The 18,453-nt window shown below is 39.3% G+C and overlaps 1 protein-coding gene across 9 annotated transcripts in view; it reads right to left on the bottom strand.

Moving 5' to 3' along the window:
- Macrod2 (mono-ADP ribosylhydrolase 2) overlaps positions 1-18,453 on the bottom strand; it is a 2,026,216-nt gene that overhangs the window by 764,629 nt on the left and 1,243,134 nt on the right.

Raw genomic sequence — 18,453 nt, 5'->3', positions numbered from 1 at the left:
CCCCACCCCCAATGATGCTTTCAGAGAAATCTTAACAAGACAAAGTCTGATCCTACAGTAAAAACCCTCCAGTACTGTGGATGCTACCTCCATTAAAAGGTAGCAATTTTTGTCAGGACAACTCTGAAGTCATAGGTATCAATACATAGGGTGAATTGGAAAAGAAAAATTAAGTTATCCAATCAAGCCATTCAGAGAAGAAGCATGAATAATTGGTGAAATTGATAAAAGTCTAAGTGGTTTGAAATGAAAATAGTTTTGAAAAGCACAGGGTCTCTCTTATTGGTGCAATTAAGCTAACTTGTGTATATTTAAGTATAAATATATTATATGCATTTATATTTACATATAACATATATGTATATAATACACATTTATACATATACACTTATATAATATATATTATATACATATATACATACATACAAATGTACATATTGGTATAGAAACAGAAAATAGCAGGCTAAGTAAAAGGGAATGAGAGATGGGGAAGGACTGAAGCAGGTATTAGGTTATAAAAGAGGATATAAAGCTAATACTGTCATGGATATTTTGGTTTTGGTGGTGAATATGGGCATAAAACATATTTGATAATGAACTATACAACTTAATATAAATCTCCCCCATATCTATTCCAAATACCTATTTTAAATGTACAGAGCTCTTCAGATTTTAAGTCTGGTTAATTTACATATGCTATGTTTTTATTTGCAAGGTTTTTTTCATAACAAAGGTAATATAAATTTTTAAAGGAAAACTGTTTCGAAATATTTATATTATTGGCTTTTCGGAGAGTTTAACACCCTGTTCACAGGAGCATATACTTTTAAAATTAAAAATTCCAGGTTAAAAATACAATGAAATAATTCACAACCACGTTATTTTATTGGGTCTATCTTCAAACTTGTACTATGTTCCAATGATCCTACGTGATGCCATGTGAAATAGATCAAAGATTTTTAATTCCCCATCTGAGTAAATACGAATTTGCATTCGTGATTAAAGGTTAGGGGATGTTGAATATCATGCTGGGTTTCCCTTTCACTCATCACTTCTTCCTGTTATTCACTTCCAGAAAGGAACTAGAAGTTGGCTCTATTAAGGGAAGAACATTTGCAGTTTTACAAAATCATTAACTGAAAGTCAAATGTAAAGCCACTATCACCTTCTCCGGAGCTTCCCCTGCCCTAATACACCAACATGTTCTTATGGGTTCCGTGTGACTACAGGCAGGTCTAGCTATGTGACGGCTGTAGCCTTTATTAAGGCCGGTGGCTGCCAAAGCAAGAAACATGGAGAAATAGAGATGAAAGCACTCTCCCCCTCTCTCCTCCAGCAGCTAAATAAATTTACAAGGCAACTGAAATAAGCTTTACTAGACTTCTCTTTGCACATACTATGTAGAATTTGACTGAAGATCTCGACATAGAGAGCAAAGTAAACAATTTGAGTTTAAGAAGTGAGGGCTCAGTTCTTTCTCACTTAGAGCAACCAGAAGCCTTCCTGGGCTGAGTAGAAGGGGGGAGAGTCGGATTAACTGTAGATGGTGACATGAACCAGACCAGCTGAGAGAGGGACTCGCAAAAAGAAAAAGAAAAAAAAAACACTCTGAAAGAAACACAGTTCAGAGAGCTTTGGCTTTGACAATTTTGTCCTCTGTATTAAGTCCACTAACTAATCGTATATCTTAAATGTGAATTCCAAGAAAGAAAGTGTTACTGGCCAAGAAGGTGCTTTCATGTATCAAAGTGTTCAACTGAAGTGGATGAACTCTACGGTCTTCCTTCCTCCCTTCCTTCCTGAATAAAGTTTATCCACCTTGGGACTGTAGGGCTGTCACGGTGGTTAAGAATCCTTACTTGCCTTGTAGAGATTCTGATTTAATACCCAGCATTCACATGGGGCAGCTCACAGACACTCTAAAACTCCAGCTTCAGGGCACCTGCATTCACACGCATGTCAGTCATCAGTGCACATGCATACACACAAGCACATGAACGTTTTACAAGAAAAACTCTTCATATTTTAGTTTATAGCATAGTGGATTATTTTAAGTCTTGGTAGAAGAGTGAAGGTTTCTGAGTTTCAGGAAAGGAGGTTATGTTATCAATTCATATTCAGCATTGTATGTACTGGGGGAAATGAAAACAATAAGCACATAGTTAGACTGCCTATGGCCTTGCAAACCTGCATGACAGCTCAAGGAAGAGTCAACCTCTGTGATAGAAATGGTCTTGTAAAACGTCTCAAGATAGCAGGTCCAAAGTAGAAGTTAACTGTCCAAGGATCTTCTGATTTAAGCCATTACTTTTTCTCCAGCATGTGGCTAAGCCCTCACCTGCTCACATTTGGCCTTGTCTATTAGACTTTGAGCACACTTATGCCGAGTGGATTTCCATGGCACACAACATCATGAATTCCACTTGGGGAAGACTTACCTTTGGTTGGTGTCATGGAACTAAAACCAAAGACATACGTCATAAGCATAGGGAATTAGCCACTGGCATCATATACTAGCGCAGCATGGCTTATAACGCATTTGTATGAATTGTACTCCAAGAGATGCTGTTTTTCTACTCAATCTTCTCAATGAGAAACACCAACTCTCTAAAGGCCAAAAGAAGAACATAATCGCTCCTCTTCCCACTGCTTCTGTGGCAACACACAGGGTACTATGGCTCCCACCTCCAAGCCCAGCCAGCTCCAGGCAAGAAGTATACAAGAAACAGTTTAGCTCCTTAGACTAAGTGGCATGTGCGCTTTGCAGCCATCTGATTTGAAATTAAATGTTAAAGTTCCACTCCTCAGTCTTGATAGCCATACTTCAAGACCAATACAATTTCATATGTCTTTGTGCTAGACCCAGTGGGTGAACAGAGTTTCACTGAAAATTACACTGACATATAACTGAGAACGAAATATGAAAGGGCAGGGATCTGGCCAAGAGTCCATTTTGTAATGGCACTCATAGGCTTAGAGCATGGCAGAATATCTTGAGACCTAAAGAAAGGGACTGCTCTCTATTTTATTTACTGATAAACATAAGAATCAAGACCAGGGAATGGAATTTCATAGATGTATGGTAAATGCATGTTAAATGAATAAACAGATTATCATGAGTCTACTTATTGTGTTAAGCCAGTTTTCTGCCACTCTAATGAAGTCCCTGAAGTAATTAGCTTATGAACAAAAAGAGATATTTGCTTTGTCTCTGTGTTTTGAAGTTTCTAGTCTGAGATTACATGGACCTGCTATTTGGGAGCTGAAGTGAGTAGTATTCCATAGCTGTAGGATGTGTCAGAGAGAAATCACTTACATCATGAGTAAGTGGACAATTCATAGGTAATGCTCAGCATCTAAGCTATAGCACTAACTGTAAGATGTTATGAATGAAATACACTTTCGCACCTTAACTCACATATTAAAACCATACCCATTATGTGGATTTATGAGAAGGTGGAACCTTGGTAGGGTAGGTTTAATGAGGTCCTAGAGTAGATCCTCTAGGATAAGATTGGTGCTTAATGCAAGAGACTTAGAAAGATCTGTTAACAAATCAGGAGTCCATAACCCAGAAACTCCTCATATCAGAAATTGATCCTGATATCAGGTTTTTAGCCCATGGAACAGTAAGTAATATCTCAGCTTTCTATACCCTAGTTCTACCCAGTTATTTTATTTTTGGTCCCTTCTCTCTCTCTCTCTCTCTCTCTCTATCTCTCTCTCTCTCTCTCTCTCTCTCTCTCTCTCTCTCTCTCTGAATGAGAACTTTGGCATGTCCTATCAATAACCTGGAACTATACCCACAGAAGTGAGTAGACTTCTCATCTGTGGTTCATCATCTTTTCCCATTTGTTCCAAGCTTTCAGAATAGATAGATAGATAGATAGATAGATAGATAGATAGATAGATAGATAGATAGAGATAGAGATATCTATACATATACATATATAGTTTGTTCATGTGTTCATCTGGTTGTTCATATTTATTTGCCTCTAGCTACAGCTGTCTGTGGGCTCATATGAACACTAAAGACCAACTCTGGATATAATTCCTCATGAAATGTTTGTCTTGTTTATTTGAGATAGGGGACTTTCACTGGAACCTTGGGCTCTCTGATTAACTTAGACTGGCTGAACAGTGTACCTCCGGAATAGCCTGTCATCGGCTCTTTTTGTGACTATAGCATGTCCCACTATACTGTGATTTTATCTTATTTTTTAGGTGAGTTTCAGCATCAAACTCGGCTCCTCATGCTCCAATAGCAGTCACTTTGAGCTTTCCTTCCAGGTTGATTAGTTTGTCTTTGAAGCCCAATTGGCTAAGACATAGGAAATCATTACAAGGGATAAGAATGATTTTCTAGGCTCCATTCCAGATCAAATTAAATAACTAAATGTTGCAGTCCTTTTTCTGTGGTCACCAATTTTCTAGTCACTAATTTTCCATCTTGAATCCATTAACACCAAGTAAGTGTAAATAGACAGACAGGGGACATTGTGGCTACAAAACTAGATCCATTGCATTAGAGTTGAACAAAGTAACACATTCAGAAATCAGTCCTCTGTGAGTCTGATTAACAAAAATGGGGTTTCATGACTAATATTCTATGAGTAATTACGAAAATAAATTTCTGTACAAAACAAACTGGGACACTGAGCTTTGATCAAATTGGTCCCTATTATAATTGTATTTGAGCAGTCAAACCCCTTCTTGTTCTATTTAACACCTTCTAACAATCATGGTCTGGCCTCATGAGTATAAAAGAGCTTTGGCCGGTCATATCAATCATCTAGAATTATACCTACAGAAATGAGTAGACTTCTTCTCATCTATGTTTCAGCATCTTTCCCAGTTCACCCAAGCTGTCAGAGTATACAGTGCCCAAACAGACGACTGAACACTCTAGAGTTTGAAGAAGGATTAACTTGAGGCAACCCTGAGAAAGATAGTAAATTATAGGCCACATTGTGGTACAAATACTTTTCACAAAAACAAATAAAAGATGGGGGAAAGACAATAAAAAGACTAGCTAGGAATTTCCAAAATATAAGAATGTCACTATGATTTGAGCAAAAGAAACTGACGAGAATTCTGTCTACTTGTTTATCTTTTAGGTTGCCTGGCATTTGGAGTTGAAGTAGGATATTTGGGTTATCTTCTGAACAATCCATCTCAACTACATCTTCTGAATCCTACATAACTTCAATAACCAAAACTTCAAAGATTTATTTATATTGCAGCCGTCATTCCTCTCTCCACACTTTTCTACGTATGAATGAATAAACAGGAAGCCATGCAGTTAATCACCTACTCACCTTGATCTATAACAGTCATATTTGAAGGTGGATATGTAGACTGGAAGAGAAGACACGATTTTCTATCAGACCAAGTAGACCACAGGAATCAATCTTGGAGCTTGGTAACATGACAGATGTCACAGCCGATCTCCCTCACACTAGATTTTTGAGTGAAAAAGTCCTCTAAGGAAGAATGAATGTTTAACAAAGTGACTTGGGTTTCTGCCCAGAAATGAGCACTCATAAGCAACAAACATGGACGTCCTGGACAAAAAGGCAGGATGCTTGCTTTCTCAATGCTAGCACTACTTATGAAGGCTACATCCTTCGGTTTGTCATCCTCCTGGTGATAGTGGAAGGAAGGTCAATGCACACACACACACACACACACACACACACACACACACACACAGAGAGAGAGAGAGAGAGAGAGAGAGAGAGAGAGAGAGACCATGCTGATGGTTAAAGCAATAGACAATGTGTCAAATGAGCACTTCTGAATCACTGCCCTTCTTGTACAAGGTCAAACAAGTCAGATGAACATGCCATTCCAAGACTTGTATTCAGGAGATCAAGTTTTCATCCTCAATCAGGATGACACTACCTTCTGAAAATGCTTGTAGTAGGCACTTTTGTTGCCTTTTGATTACAGATGGTTTAAAATCCCCCAACAAATGAACATACAAAATGTCAAAACAATACCATAACAGGAGCACAAATAAGCGAAGCAGAATCAGATGTACTTTCAAATCCACAGCTGTAATTCCTCCTGATGTGAGTGGGAAGCATGGTTGATGCAGGGCTTCAGAAGGAAGCCTGACAACTCTATACTGTATATGTGGCAATTTCTAGATGTGTCCGAGTTAGAGGTGAAGCAGTGTTTCCAATTTCAAAAGCACTTCATCATCATTAATGATTTAAGTCTTACAGTGTCCCTTCCTAGGAGGTCAGTAGCAAAACACAAGAAGCATGAGTGAAGAAACAAGAGAAAGATGTTAAATGATGTCCAAGAAAATACACTGACAATGTGAAGTACTCACGCAAGAAGCCCTGTGTTCTCCACATAGCTAGGTCCTGACGAGAGTGTTTAAAATACTTCTGCCCCAGCACACATGTTCTCTGCCAGCAAGTTTCTACTTCTTCAAATCCTCTATGCTATTCTCACTTTACATGTCTTTTCTTTAAATATACAAGAATTCAGATTTTTAACAGCACTCAAGTCATGTATTCCTGTGCTATTTGCAATTCAATCAAATATCCTTAGTTATAACCTAAAGGAAAGATAATGCCTAGGAAAGGCCAGAAATGCATACTATATTTGACCTGTTCTCATCACATGAGTCTTGTGCATGCTTTTCAAAAGATCTATTTATTTATGTATATGGATGTGAGGCTGCATACGTTTCTGTAGATGACATAAGCAGTTGCCCACGAAATCCAAAAGAGGGCCTCAGTTGGAGGTACAGACAATTGTCAATAACCTGATATGGGGGCTAGAAACAACTCAGGTTTTTACAATCGTCATATGTGCTATTAACTACTGATCCATCGCCTCAGCCTCTGGTCTATAATTTTAATGTTTTAATGTTTACACAAATGCACTGATGTCCATTGATAGATTTCTTTCGCACAAGTCCATGTTGCAGGGACTCTGACTCTTGGGAGTTCCATTCCGCAGTCACATCTCTTACTGCAGTGCCTACTATAAGGTCTGTTGCATCCCACTGTCAGACAATAGGTGGGACTTGAAACTCATAAACTCTGAGAAAGTCTGTTCTGATCTCTAGAGGTCATTTCCCAGGTGCTCCACCTGTGTAGCCTGCTTTGATCTGCACAGAAGATGCATTTCTAAAAGGTTCTGTTCACCATCATTTCATAAATTATATGGATGTATGTTTTATATTACAACATAATGGACTTTTTTTAACCTATAGGTTAAAGGCATATCAAGTTGCCAATTACTCTGAATGTCTTAATTTTAAGTGTATCCATTCTTTCCATTTCCAATCCTTTTTGCTCTGTAAGTATGTCAATATTAGAGATGCTTGAACTTTATTTCTATAGATAGCTGCTTTGATATGGTAAACAAATATTTTTATAAATGGATACACCTTCCAACTTCCTTACCTATAGTTGTTGCTACAGGAATACTTAAAAGTGTCAAAACTGTTATTTAAAATGGGTAAGTTCTAAACAGAACTCTAATGACTCATGCTCTAAAATCAAGAATTGATAAATGGAACCTCATGAAACTGGAAAGCTTTTGTAAGGAAAAGGATATGGATAAAGACAAATCAGCATCCTACAGATTGGGGAAAAAAAATCTTCTCTGAGCCCACATCTGATAAAGGGCTAATATCAAAAATATATGAAGAACTCAAGAAGCTAGCCACCAAAAAAGCAAACAATCCAATCAAAAAATGGGGTAAAGAACTAAACCAAGAATCCACAACAGAGGACTCTCCAATGGCTGAGAAGAACCTAAAGAAATGTTCAAAGACCTTAGTGATCAGAAAAAAATGCAAATCAAAATGATCCTGATTCTACTTTATACCAGTCAGAATGGCTAAGATCAAAACCTCAGGTGACAACATTTGTTTGCGAGGATTCAGAGAAAGAGGAACACTCCTCTACTGCTACTAAGATTGCAAATTGGTACAACCACTCTGGAAATCAATTTGGAGCTTCCTCAGAAAATTGGAAATAGACCTACCTAAAGACCCAGCAACACTAATTTTTGGGAATATACTGAAAAGATACCTCACCATGCCACAGGGGCACACGATTCACTATGTTTTTAGGGTCCTTATTTGCAGTAGCCAGAAGCTGGGCACAGCCCAGACGTCCCATGAGAAAAGAATGGATACAGAAAATGTGGTTCATTTACACAGTGGAATACTACTCAGCTATTAAGAACGAGGACATACTGAGTTTTGCAAGAAATGGATGAAACTAGAAAATATCATCCTGAGTGAGGTAACTCAGACTCAAAAGGACATGTACAATATGTTCTTACTAATAAGTAGATATTAGTCACAAAAAAGTACAGAATGCCCAAGATACAATCCATAGAACTAAAAAAGGTCAACAACAAGCTGAAGGGCCTAAGTGAGGACTCCTTAGTCCCACTTGGGAGGGAGAAGAAAGCAACCACAAGGGGGGAGGGAGGGACAGGCAAGGATAAGGAGATGGGGGTGGACGGAGAGGGGAACATAATCTGGTATTAGGTGGGGGGAAAAGGACTGAAGCCCTGAGGTCCAGCAGAAAGAATGGAAACAGGTGACCTTGAGAAGAGGGAGGTTGGGAGGACCTTCTAGAATGTACCAGAGACCTGGGAAGTGAGAGACTCTCAATACTCAAAGGGGGGAGTACCCTAGATGAAAGGCCCTACAGTGGGGAGAGGGAAATTATTTAATCCACCTCCAGCAGAAAGACAGTGTATCAAGTGATGGATTTGCTAGCCCACAGACAAAGCACTGACGCATAATTCTTCCTGTCTGAAAGAAGTGCAGGGATGAAAATGGAGAAGAGCTTGAGGAAAAGAAGGTCCAGCAGCAGGCCCAAAGTATGTTCCAGCTCAAGAGGAGACCCAAGACCTGACACTATTACCAAAGCTATGGGGCATTCACAAAAAGGGACCTACCATGACTGCCCTCCAGAAGACCGAACAAGCAGCTGAAAGAGTCAGATGCAGATATGTGCACCTAAACAAGGAACAGAAGCTGCTGACCCCTCTGGATGAATTTGGGAAAAGCTGGAGGATGCTGAGGAGGAGGGCAACCCTGTAGGAGGACCAGCAGTCTCAATTAACCTGGACCACCAAGATCTCTCAGACACTGAACGACCAACCAGGCAGCATACACCAGCTGAGATGAGGCCTCCCGGGTCTGAATACAGTCATAGAAGATGCATCTAACCTTCAAGAGAATGAAGGTCCCAGGAAGTTTAGAGGTCTGGTGGGGTGGGTGAGGTAAGGACATCCTTGTGGAGATTGGGGGTGTGGGGGGAGGTACTCCATGTGGAATAGTCGGGGGTGGACTGGGAGGGGAAGAAAATTTGGACTTTAAAAATAAATGAATGAATGAATGAATGAATGAATGAATAAATAAGTAAATTTAAAAATAAAAAAACAGGAAAGTTCTTCAAAGGAAACTTCAGAACACTGTAATGAAGCTCAAAATCACAACTGTCTACAGCAAATTTCATACTCTTCTTCTATTTTAACCCCAAAATAACTTTTGCCTCAAAAGTTGACCGAGTGTGGCTGCAGGGCTTTCTGACTCTTTCAGCTGCTCGTGTGCAGCAGAAGCTGTGCGGTGCCTCCCCCTGATGCCCTTAAATGAAAGAGGTAGAGCAAGTGAGAGAAGAGACATCTGGAAGAGTTGCAAGGCTGCAAATGAACAGATAAAAATTTAAAGCGGTCCTAGCTCTCCATGAAGGGCAGGTTTGCTCTGTTTTTGCAAGGCAGTAATGCAGCACGACTCTGAAGAGGTAAGAACAGAGCTCCGGAAGTGCATTCTGAAGACTGATCACAAGAACAAACAGTGATCTTGGGGGTGGGTGGGTGAGGGGAGCCATATGGGGTGGTCAGAAAGCCAGCCTTTGCAGTGATCATCCAAACAGAAAGTAGGACAATGCCTGGGAAGGGTGGGAAAAGCCCCAGTCTAGACAGTAGTCTTCTGTAATGAGGGAGGGACATGTAGTCTGGAGAAAAGAATTCCAGGCTACCCTATGGCTTTTGCAAGCTCCTGCTCACTGTGGGATTCTTCTCTCTTCCAAAGGAAGGACAAACCAGCATATTGTTCTCTCATCAAAATCAACCCAAATGGGGTTGGGGATTTGGCTCAGTGGTAGAGTGTTTGCCTAGCAAGCGCAAGGTCCTGGGTTCGGTCCCCAGCTCCGAAGAAAAACAAAACAAAAAAAAATCAACCCAAATTTATACCAAGGTGATGTTAAAAAATAAAACGGTGTCAGAAGAAATAAGATAAGAAAAAAGAAGAGAAGAGAAGAGAAGAGAAAGAATGAGAAAGCAAGCAAGCATAAATCCTTGATATTTTGTCAGGAATGTAGGAGACAGTGAGTTCATGCTGGTCTTCCATGACTTCTTTTCCTTTGTAGCTACAAGGCTATGTATGTCGATGGACATATTAAAGCAATGCTGCCAGGGAAAATATGATAAAGTGTGTTCTTCTTCAATTATAACCTCAGGCCACAGAACAGCACAGTAGTTCTTCAGTTATACCTCTAGTATCACCAGCAGGACTACAACGAACTATCTTTGGATTTAAAAAAAAAAAGAAGGCTTTCCAATTAATTGTTCTAAGCGTTTCATCAATCGAACCCAGTGCGAAGAATAATCATTCCATTGGCTAGGAAAACATGAGATTGCCTTGTTCAGAAGTCATCTCAACAAAACGCGTCTCTCTGGGGTGATGCAAATGCACTGCTAAGTGCAAGATAAGTTACTCCAGAAATATTTTCCCAGCCCTGCTCAGAGTCCCCAGTCATGCTGAGATTCAAGTGCTAGGAACGATTTAGCAGCCAGCTCTCTTCCATCTGCCCTTCTGTAGGCATGCAGCCAGCAGCCAGCATGATCAACAGCCTCCGGGACATACGACTTACCAGCCAATAAGTAATATATTTTGCTGTTTGGTGCTTTGTCGATTGATTTCTTACAGTGAAAATTGCCAAAGCTCCAACCCACCTGCCAATACTTTCATCTCTGCCCAATTACTTTAAAAGCATAACCGGAATGTCAGAAAACACAAAGCTGACACCTAATGTGTAAAAGGTAAAGTGATCGACACCACATACTATGAGCGCCTTAGTCAGTGGAAATGATATTTGGATGCATTAACCATTCATCCACAGGAAGACTGACAGAAAGCAAATACGCATACGCATTTAAAATTATTTTGAGATTCCGATCATAGTGAAAATTCCTTAATTCAGTATCATTTCTGCTCATGCAGAATTTGCTCGAGACCAGCTATCATAGATTAAATGGGCTTATTTGAAGGAGCCAACAAAGCCAGTTGTTGATATTAACAAGCTTCAGTGAATGCCAGATGAAATGTTCCAGATACACAGAGTGTACCATTCCAAAGGGGATCATCGAAATTGCGAACACTGTGCTCATAAACTGAAAAATTAGCATCCTGCTTTAAAATGAACTGTAACGGGCGTGTTTACAGTCAGAGTTTGGAAAGGGGAGCTATGCACACTTGTATAATGTGTCATTTGGTAGACCCTCTAAGGGTTGAGATTCTAGAGGCTCGCTCTTCCTGCTCACAAGTTGGGCTTGACCTGTACCAATCTCTCAAGGATCTCTGTACCAGAGTCTCTGCTGGATCTCTCAGGACCTTGCCTTCCTTGTCTTGAAAGAAGGGGTGATGTTAACATCACTTCATCATATGCTGATGAGTACAGGAAGTAATTTCTGAAACATTCCCACAAAGTAACCAGCGTGCACTGAGTTTCAGAGATGTAAGCTGTGACTTCAGTTTCTTCTGTTCTCATTGGTTCTTCTGGACCCGACCCATACACATTAAAGAGGAAAGGACCCTGGGTCTTTCTGGATAGGACAATAGGTAATTCCCTCATGGCACCAAGGCATGCTGAAGTAGGGTCTATAGAATCGTGTGACAAACTATCCTCCAGTGATTGATAGATTCCCAGAGAAGAAGCTAATTACCGTAAGGGGGGAAAATACAAGAGAAATGGTAAAGGGAGAAGTCTGAATCAATAAAATAACATTAATTTATGTCTTATATGACACAATAGGTAAAATCAAATTATACTGTGGAATTATATCATAACTGTGGTATGCATGTATATACCTGCATGCATGACTCTGTGTGTGTGTGTGTGTGTGAATGCACACATCTGAAGAGGAGAAAGGCATATAAGAAAAATGCATTGCTGGAATTAAATACCTTCACTAACCTGGTGATAGAGAGAACTAGTATATATTCATTTGGTTTGGTTACTTGAAATAGGTTTGTCGTGTAGCAGAGGATAGTCTTAAACTTCTGATCCTCCTCCTTCTACCCTTCAAGTGCTGGGCTTTATAAAAGGCAGGTGCCATCATGCCCAACTGAGAGAAGAAACTGTTAAAAGCTAAATAATAATGAGTCGTTGGTTTATCCGCAGCCAACTGCTTATCGCCAAAATTAAATTATCCAGCCTTTACTAAATAGCCCAAAGCAACATGAGCAAAATATAAAAGCTAATGATTCTTTTTCAGTGGCTTAGTATAACTAACCAATGTGCTTTTAGGCAGATTATAGGAAATGTCAGTTTATTTGGTCTGGAGTGATGAGTCAGCAATAAAGGACGTGTTGCTCTTTCAGAGGCCTGCAGTAGAGCTCCCAGCACCCGTGTTAGCTGACTCACAATTGCCTGCATCTCATCTCCACTGCAACTAAGCCTCCAAGTCCTCGAGGACATCTGCACTCACAGGCCCACACCCTCACAAAGATGTCCAAGTCTCCATGGCATGATTAAAGAGCCAGAAAGGCAAGTCTTTCCAAAGACTTGACATGAAAAAATAAAATCTTTAAAAGTTTTTACTCCAACAAAGAATTTATGACAATCAACCTTACACATGCTCACTCTCTCCTTCACTATGCTCTCGAAACTGTGTCACAACCAATGTTGGGAAGGTAGGGCTACATTCCAGGCTTCTGTTCTCAACTGTCAGCTTTTGAACTTGTGTAGAGAATACTGAACTGTGGTGACTGCCACCAATAGCATCTGATGTTCTCTGGGACCACTGAGAGCCAACTGAAAATGTTCTCACTGGGATAAATGTTAAGTACGTGTGGAAATCCACATATTAATTAGCTTGGTTAGGCTACGTCTCTGTGAATAAATACTTTAAAATATATAGTACATGACACATATGTAACTTTTATTTTAAAACTTTGCAGAGACACCCAAAAGGCTTAAAAAACAACAACAAATAAAATTTACATTTGTAAACTACTGCTTTTAGGGCTTCTTTCCCTGTTGAATAAATTTCAGATGTTAAGATGTCTTACCTAGTTCAGCCCAAGTGTTTGGCCCCAGGCCCTAGAGATTCTCCTGAGACTACTAGCCTATTATTTTGTCTGAACAATAAACTCTTAAAATTCTAACTTGACCCAATTTCATTTTCAAGAGAACTAATAGTATTGGGTAAGGTTTCAAAGCCAGTGAAGAGTTTTCTGCGTTGTTTAATGGCTTTATGCCTTCTTAACTTGGAAACTCTGAAATATTGATAGGAACAGTTGAGGGAGTTCAGGGTTTAAAAAGTAATGGGTGCTTCAGAAAGACTTATGAAACAAAGATGAACACGGGGTAGAAAAAAAATGAGCCTTGCTCAATAGTAATTCTTTTACTCAAGAGGATACTTGTGCTTAGCTTCTTTATTTATCTAAGAGTGTTGCCAACTTCACAAGGACACATATGTACATGTATACAACGTTATGGGAAGACATCAAAGTCAAAGATCTCTTAAAAATCGGATTGTTAGAAGGAGCAGTGGTAAGGTTAAAAGGAGAAGGTGAATGTGCAGAAAAGTAAAAGAATGTGGAGCTGGAGGAGTGGGTTCATGCTGATAACTGACCCTACAAGGTTAAGCTGGCAGGCAAACATCCAGTCAAGATAGAGAGGTCAAGATCTGCTTCTGAGAAACCAGGGCTTCTGAAATGCCACTGAGATCTTCAGGAAACTTCTAAGAAGAAAAAGAAAACATATTTATTTATATAAACACATACCAAGAACAGAGGGAAGCCTAGAGAAGGCACTGTCTGAGAAAACAATAATCTCTCCTAACCCTTGCAAAGCCAGCTATACTCCAACCAGGGCTTGAATGAAGGGACCACATTCCTCAATATATTGTGCTGTAGAAGTCTGTGCTGGGAAGCAATGCCCAGTGACAGAAATCTGCAATTTCAGCTATGCAGAAGGCTGAGTCAGGAACATTTAGAGTTGAAGGCCAGCCTAAAAATAAGGTGAAGTCCCAGTCTTAGAGTGGAAAGAAGGTAGAGCTGGGATGTAGCTCAGTGGTATAGTGTCTGTCTAGCATGGACAAATCCTGGGTCTAGAGCTTACCCATAGTACAGCAAGCAAAAGAAAGTGAAGGGGATAGAATGTAAACATGTATTAAAACACTAGATATGCTAGTACCTAGGACATAACCAACATAGCCTTTCCTCTCTGTAAGGTAACTGCTCCTCTTCCTGGCTTCAGAGATCCATTATACAGGAACCTTCTATGGTACAGATTATGGAAGATGGAAACTATAAGGATATTTTCAAAGCAGACCTTGACTCTACCCTGTCTCTCACATATGATAGATTATAAATACTTCGCTGTTTAAGGAAATTCGTTTTAGAATTTTCTTTTATTTTCAAACAAAATTCATATGCTTCTCATGGGGGTTTAATTATATGTACAATTTTATTACAGTTGTATATATTTTATAAATCAAGATGTAAATATATTGTAATAATATATATTTATTTGTGAATAACTCTAGGTAGATATGTATTAGACCTTTCAAGTTGCCTCCCTCCTCATCAGATTTGTGGGAAAAGCCCAAAACATTTCAGTGGGACCTTAGCAATTAAAAACATTGACTTATTCTACCAAATGAAAACCTAATCTAAGTAAATAAGTTCATCCAAAGAAATACATGAATTTTCTGTGTCCAAAAATCTAACTACAACTTAGAAGTGTGACCTCTGGTTTGAAGGGTCAAGACTATGATATCAAAATCCTACGATTTTGCCATTAACACTGAGAAATACATTCAAAACGCACATCTGTTTTAATGAGTCAAAATGGTATTAGTGACAAGTATAGCATGACATGACAAAAAAATTTAAAACAGAAAAGAGGGGGAGTAACTCTGAGAGTGCTATTTTAACTAGCTATTCAATCAAGGGCTCTAATTGGAAATCTACTTGCAAAAAATCAAACTTTTTTTAAGAGGTTAATCTTACAGCTTGAAAAGAAAAGGCAGATACATTTTAGGAAACTGAGGACTCTGGCTAATTTAGGAAGTGGGATAAAGTACTGACCTGCCTCTGTTCTGCAGAGTTTTCAAGGTGGTGGAGAGGGACTATTGATTGTTCACAACCACATGGGATCCTTAGAATATGTTGTATTGGATGTGAGGTCACTTGACCTTGTTATAATTTTTTCATGAAACTTCTTCAAGTAACCCATGGGGTCCAATCTCAGAATTGAAGCAAATGAACCAAGTTATCAACTCAAAAAGTATTTTCATATTTTTTAAAATCATGTAACATAATATATCCTATATAACAGCAATCTCAGGGAAAGTAGATGTGCAGCAGTTTCTATAGACTTTATTGAAGTTAATTAATTGACTCTTAGGACTTCTTTTTTCTTATAACTCTGCTATTTTGTCTCTATTTTACAATAGATAATGAAACTTAGCCTTAGAAAAGGCAAGTAAGTGGGCCAAAGTCATGAACTTTATAAGTAGCAGAACTGAGTCAAACTCAGAGTGCACTTGAGACTCCATATCTGTATCTTTACACAGCATCCCACCTCTACCTCTATTCCCACTGCTAGGCACTAACTCACTCTCTTTGTCCAGCACTGATTTCTTCCAAACTGGAGGACATTTCTGTCTCTGTCTCATAAGGTGGCCAGGAGTGGGGTTGGGGATTTAGCTCAGTGATAGAGTACTTGCCTAGCAAGCGCAAGGCCCTGGGTTCGGTCCCCAGCTCCGAAAAAAAAAAAATGGCCTGGAGTACAGGAAATCTTTCCTTCTCTCTGATCTCTATATTACAAGTGTCTGGACTCCTTGTAACTCAATTTCTTTTGAAGGAAAGAATGATGAAATTGAATAATGAAGTTTCAATATTCTTGTTTGGGAAGGGAATGAAGGAAAGAGGAAAAGAGGATAGGAGTATCTTTTACCAGTTGCTTTTCTCAATATTATGACATAATACCTGGCAAGAAATACTTTTGGGAAGAAAACTTTTTTTCTTACACTTCTAAGGAATTTATTTCACCATGGCAGAGGAGGCATGGCATCAGGAGTTGGTTACATTGCAGTCACAGTCTGGAAGCAGAGGAGGAACAGGAAATAGAGCCAGAGTATAAAACCTAATCAGTTCTTGCCTCAGTGATCTACTTTCTTCAGTAAGGCTCCACCTGCTAAAGGTTCCACAACTTTTTCAAACACTTCCACTAGCTGGGAACATATTGTCAAATACAAGAGTCTGTGGAGGACACACCACACTCAAACCACAACATTTACCATACCTAAAAAAAAAAAATTACATCTTGCGTTTAACTACCACTAATACCGCTAATCACATATTGCTAATTCTGGTTTATCTATAGAAATTGAACCATGATTAGAAACTGGGTTGTACTTCTCACTCCTTGCTAACATATTCTTCTTTACTACTCTTGTCTTTTTCAAAGCATGACTCTTCTACCTTCAGGAACCTCTCTATCCCTTGAAAGTTATGAAACAGTTAATCTTAATTAATAAGGAAAAATGTCATGGTCCTAGCTTATGTTTCCAACAAACAAACTACTCATGGAAGGGACATGGAGGGAAAGATTCTTTTGTGGTTGGCTTTTTGTCAACTCCACACAAATTACAGCCATTTGAGAATAGGGAACCATATTTGGAAAACAAAAAGTATGCTCCCATAACACTGGTTTGTGAGAGACCCCTTACCACACTCAGAGACACCTGACTCCTGGGAGGTCTGTCACAACCAGGCTCACAGGTGAGAGCCTCCCAAAACGTGCCCTAACCGGGACCCCAAAGGGCTGAGCAGATACAGTACCAAACTGCCTTGCCAGAGATACATCTTCCTTTCAGTCTGCAACTGCACTCAGGTACAGATAGAGAGCACCAGCCCCCTCCATTCCCCACCCTGCCCACACCGAGATAGCCTGACTCCCAGTAGGTCTTTCATAACCAGACTCACAGGAGGGATAGGCTTCAAGCAGAGATACTAAAGCCAGTTAACACCAGAGCGAAGCTCAAGAACATAAAATAACAGAAAGCAATGCCACCGATCACTATCAGAACCCAGTTTTCCCACCATCCCAAGCCCTGGATACTCTAATATATCCACAAAGCAAGATTCTGACCTAAAAATCCCATCTCATGAAGAAGATAGAGTACCTTAAAAAAGATATAGATCCCTTAACTCCCTTAAAGAAATAGAGGAGAACGCTGGTAAACAGATAGAAGCCCATAAAGAAGAAACACATAAATCCCTTAAAGAAATACAGAAAAACACAATCAAAAAGGAGACTGATTGAATAAAACTATCCAGGATCTAAAAATGAAAATGGAAACATTAATAAAATCACAAACAGAGACAACCCTGGATGGAAAACCTAGGAGAGAGATCAGGACTTACAGATGCAAGAATCCCCCAACAGAATACAAGAGGTAGATTTGGAAGATACCATAGGAAATATTGATACAACAGTCAAAGAAACTACAAAGTGAATAAAGCTCTTCACCCAAAACATACATGAGATTCAGGACATGGTGAAAAGACCAAAGCTAAGAATGATAGGAATAGAAGAAAGTGGAGATCCCCAATTCAAGGGGCCAGAAATCATCTTCAACAAGATCCTAGAAGAAAACTTCCCAACCTAAAGAAAAAGATGACTATAAACATACAAAAATCCTATAGAACATCAAATAGATTGGGATAGAAGAAAATTTCTCCCATGACACAATAATCAAAACACTAAATACAGAGATCAAAGCAAGAATGCTAAAAGCAACAAGGGAAAAAGAACAAATAACGTATGAAGACAGACCTATCAGAATCATACCAGACTTCTTAACAGAGAGTCTAAATCCAGAAGATAACAGACAGATGTCATGCAGATCCTAAGAGAATACAAATGCCAGCCCAGGCTACTATACACTGCCAATCTCTCAATCACCATAGAGAGAGAAATGAAGATATTCCATGACAAAACAAAATGTAAACAATATCTTTCCACTAACCCAGGCCTGCAGAGGATAATTGAAGGAAAACTCCAATGCAGTGAGGGAAACTACACCCAAGGGGAAAAAACAAGAAATAAATCATCTAATAACAAACCCAAAAGAAGAGAACCACACAAACATAATACCATCTCTGAC

Source organism: Rattus norvegicus, chromosome 3 (genome assembly GCF_021556685.1).
Source record: "Rattus norvegicus strain SHRSP/BbbUtx chromosome 3, alternate assembly SHRSP_T2T, whole genome shotgun sequence".
NCBI lineage: Eukaryota > Metazoa > Chordata > Mammalia > Rodentia > Muridae > Rattus > Rattus norvegicus.
The sequence above is the reverse complement of the archived record's forward strand: the minus strand, read 5'-3'. Positions and strand labels throughout refer to the sequence as shown.